This window comes from Alligator mississippiensis, chromosome 5, assembly GCF_030867095.1.
Source record: "Alligator mississippiensis isolate rAllMis1 chromosome 5, rAllMis1, whole genome shotgun sequence".
Classification (NCBI taxonomy): domain Eukaryota; kingdom Metazoa; phylum Chordata; order Crocodylia; family Alligatoridae; genus Alligator; species Alligator mississippiensis.
The window spans coordinates 2,020,703-2,025,148 of NC_081828.1; the positions used below are offsets into that span (position 1 = coordinate 2,020,703).

General features: G+C 60.8%; 1 long non-coding RNA gene across 1 annotated transcript; it reads right to left on the reverse strand.

The window, feature by feature from the left end:
* On the reverse strand, positions 1 to 1,393 carry LOC132250614 (uncharacterized). Its single transcript, XR_009462207.1, has 2 exons — positions 923 to 1,393; positions 1 to 364 (listed from the first exon to the last, which is right to left on the reverse strand). It is a non-coding gene; the product is annotated as an uncharacterized LOC132250614 (long non-coding RNA).
* Positions 1,394 to 4,446: the final 3,053 nt, after the last annotated feature.

Below are 4,446 nucleotides of genomic sequence, written 5' to 3' on the forward strand. Positions count from 1 at the left end.
TTTGGCCTGGAAATGAAACTTTATTAAAAAATAAATCAATCCTGAGGGCTCTGAAATGCCTGCTAAGCCTCCCCGTGATGCCAGGATGGAGCAAGAACGCAGGGCGGTGCCATCTGGATGAGGAGGTCACGATGGTTCGTCATGCAAGACAACGCGGCTTGTGCATGCTGGCTCGGCCCCGGTCGGCGCCCGGAGCTGAGTGGTGCTGAGGCTGTTCCCGTACCTCTTTGGGGCTTTGGGCCGTGCACGGTTAGACATCCAGGCTGGCATGGTAGACTCCCGGTCCGGGACAGCAGCTAGTGCAGGGTCACCCCTAATTATCGCAGCGATGCTGCTGCGGCTCCCTCCTGCTCCCCAGCTGGATCTGGTGGGGGCACAGGAAAGAAGAAATGCAATAATGCAATAGGGGATGGGTTTTATCAGATGCAAGCAGGACAATATATATATATATATATATAGAAAGAGAGAGAAAGCAAGAGTGAGAGACCGGATCCCCTGGAATAGCAACAGTGCTTGGAAAGGTGCTGGAAGGGCCACAGAGGTGCTGCTTTGCAGGGAGGGCTGGGACCGCCTGGCACAGGGGACACGATCCCTGGGCGATCTAAGAGCAAATGGGCCAAGGAAGATTTTTTTTTATTATTATTTTTAAGGAAAATGTTTTGTGTCCCAAGTCCAATCAGCCAAATCAATTCCAAATCCACGTGAATCACTCCAGACCAGATGTGGCCCTGCACCCGGCAAGCATCCTCCACCCCCGCCCGGGGCTTGGCAGGGCAGATGTGTGGGAAGTGTCCGGCTAGGATGCAGCGAGGAGACCAGGGGTATAAGGTGGAAGAAGGGAGGTTCCTCGCTAGCCTGAGCTGAGTTGGAGCCCGGGGACAGCGAGACCCTCCCCGCCTTGCCCAGCTGTCCGTCTACTCACCGCGCTCTCGGGACGAATCCTGCGTGGGCGCAGTCATAACTTGCAGCCCTGCTAGCTAATGCATAGCTAGGATGCTGTCATCGTGCTTTCCAGCTGGCCTGTGCGTTTGGCAAGGGCGTTGGAGCTGGATGGCTCCCGGGGTCATTCGTATTCCCACGGAGGAGTGGGGGAGAAGCTGTTTCCTGGGGGCCAGCTCCTGGGCTGCTCGGCCAGGCTCCGTTTCCTCCTCTAAAGGCCTCTAAGTGGTTTCTAGGCAGGTCAGGCTCTTTGGGTTGATGTGATATCTTTTATTAGACCGGCCGAGTAGTTGGAAAAACGTTTTTTGCAAACTTTAAGTGGTTTCTGGCACCCGACACCACAGTGTCCGGCCCCTCCCTGCTGCCTGGGGTCACTTCCTTCCCGCGCCCATCCATGCCATGCGCAGGGTGGGGATGGTCGGGGTGCCAGGCCCTGCATGCCGCTGCCCAGCAACTCCGGCTGTTCCCAACAAACAAAACAAGCCCCGTGGCAACGGGAGCGCGGCCTGCGGGCAGCTCGGCGCGGTGACTCATGCAAGCGGGATCTCCTCCCTGGAGGAGTGGGGCAGAGGGCAAGGGGGGGGTCCGGATCAGCAACCTGGGGGCAGCTTTCTGGGTGACCCAGAGCACGGCGAGGGTCGAGATGCAGGCAGGCTGGGGCACTTGGTATGCTGGAGCATGTCGCATGTGTGTCAGGATTGGCATGGAGGGGGAGACTGCTCCTTTTGCACACACTCCTCGGGGGATGAATGCCTCTGAGCCCAGCCCCAGCCCTGCAATCAGGCTGGGAGGGAGCGGGGCTCATAGGGACTTGGAGGGGCTCGGCAGAGGACCATATTTGCAGAATGACTGTATTTTCCAGTGTATGGGGCATGCCCCCCAGTCTAACAGGAAGGTGTGTCTTATATGCTGGAGCTGTATTACCTGCAGCAGAGCCAGAGCTCGGTCATAGCCGGGAGACCTCGAGAGAGACATCCATGAGAGTTAGGTGCCAACGTGACCTTGGGCTCTGGTCCCGGGGTCTTCCCAGGACCAGCCGGGGTCTCCCGCTTGCTCTGAAATGCTTCTGGCTGGAATAAAGGAGGCCGTTGCTGGAAGGAAACCATTCACGTCTTGAATGAACGATGGAGCAGGGTCCGGGCATCCTCCGGCCGGCTCAGGCAGCGGGGGTGAGTGCAGGCTAGGGTGCATGTGATGGGGCTCTGCCCCATCCAGCTGGGCCTGGCAGTGCTGGGCTGGGGTGGCCCTGGCTGGAGCCAGCTGCCCCCTCCTCCCTGCTCGCTCCCTGGCCCAGGGGCTGCCTGGGACCTCTGGGCTCTCCACCCAGGTGCTGTTGGCATGCACCTTGCACTATCCCTTGCACCTGGGGGGGGGCATTTAAAGACACAGGACCTTGTGCACGAAGGCAGGGGAGCAGCGAGTGAGAGCAGGGGCAGGAGATGAATGGGGGCAGTTCAGGTTTGGGGGAGAGGGGGCAAGTCCAGTTCCCGGCTTTAAGCTCCAGAGACCCTGTGACTGCAGCCAGGCTGCACAGCCTTGGGGAGGGGGCGTCTGCCCCTGCCTGGGGGTGCTGAGTAGCCAGGACAGGGTGGAGAGCTGGGGGGAGGGGGGTTGCTGGGAGGTTCCCCCCATGCGTTCCCCTGCCCCCCCGCAGCCCTGGGAGCTCCCCCGGGGATCGATGCCTGTCGAGGGAAACAGGAGTGGGTCTGCTTCCCGCCACTGCAGGAGCACACTTGTGCACATGCACACACACTCATGCACATGCACACACACATCTACCCGGCTCCAGCAATGGGCCAAGGTTGGATAAGACGGAGCCGTGAGCATCTCCCCCTGGCCTGTCTCACTGCAGGCCTCAGCCCCGGACCCCCAGCACATCCTGACCGTGTCTGGATGCTACTCTCAGCGGCCCAGTTCGGCCTGGGGGTTAGTTCCAGGTCCCAGTGCCTGCACTCTGCCAGCTCCCCGCTAGGGCATGCACACACCTGCACATGCATGCACACGTATGCACATGCACCTCAATGCATGCTCCCCATTCCCGTCCTCTCCCTCCTGACTGTCACCCCTCTCCCCAGGCCTCAGTTATCCTTTCAGGACCCATCTGGGGGGACCGGTTCCCACCTCTCCTGCCCAGCTGTTCCTGTGGCAGCTGCGTGGCTTGCCCAGGCATGGGCACTTTGGGACCCTCTGATTGCCCCAGGTGCATCCCTTCCAGCATCCCTTCCCGCCCTCATTGTCTCTGATTTAACTGTAGTGACTCTAGGACTCATGGCACAAGCTCTGGCTGCTTTTTGGCTCATTGGTTATGATTTTTTCCAACATTGATGTCTGATCCAGCCTGCGAGTGCTGCGCTCCAGGAGCTCGGTTGGCTTTTGCCTGGATTGCTGACGGCACAGCATAGCACTTCTTATTTCTCTTGAACTGGAGAAATGTTGGGGCTGTGTCGTATGTGGGGAGGTGTCACAGCACCTGCCACCCCCATTCAACATCCTAGATCCGGCCCTGGCTGCAACCCTAACCCTGACCCTAACCCTAACCCTGTGCTTCCTGCTACCCAGTTGCCCCAAGACATGGGTGCCAGCCTGGGCTCTGCCCTGCCCGGTGGGTCCTGGGACCTGCAGGAAAGGTCTGGAGGAACGGGACTCGGCCGAGGCAGGGGCCAGGAGCCTGGAGGGAGCCGTGAGGAGGGCTCGGCTCTGCTTCCTGGTGCTGAGGTGACAGGCACGGCCACGCTTCTGTCACGGAAGCGCAGAGACCGCGGGCAGGAAGGACGGGGAGGCCCGTCGCAAGGGGCACCGGGCTGCTGGGTCAGGTGCGGAGGAGATGCCAGTCAGGCTCCATGTCTGCATGCACATGTCAGCATATCTGTGTGCCTGTGCATGCACAGGGGAGTGAGCACCTGTGTGCGCACGGCAGCATGCCTGCACATGCACATGCGAGCAAGCACCTGTGTGCCTCCATGTGAGCATGTGTGCAAACGCCTACATGTGCTCATGTCTGTGTGTGCACATGTGAGCATGCCTGTACATATGGAGGGGGGTGCACACATGTGCACTCAAGTGCATGGATGGAAACCCAGCCTCCTCCTATGTGACAAGCTGGTCCCAGCTCCTGCCAAGGCAAGGGGAGCCACGCGCCGTCCCCAGGCTCGGCACCATCCCTCTGAGGGTCCCTCTGCCCCGTGCTGTGGTCACCACGGGGCAGGGGACAGTGAAAGGCCTGGTGCAGAGCTGGGCTCTGCCAGGGCCTGCAGGATGGGTCCAGGAGCAGCAGGCAGGGTAGGGGGGATACCCGTGTCTCCAAACCCTCCAGCTGCACATGGCACGGCATCACGGTGGGCAGCCTGTGACTGTGGGGCTCACCCTCAGCCCAGCCCCCAGTGCCAGGGAAAGAAGTGGCGTGTGTGTGCGCGTGTGCATGTGAGCCCCTACCCCCCCCGGCCATACACAGGGGCCCAGGGGCACCAGGCTCCTGGCTGGGCCCTGCTCCACCCCCATGGGCTGCCC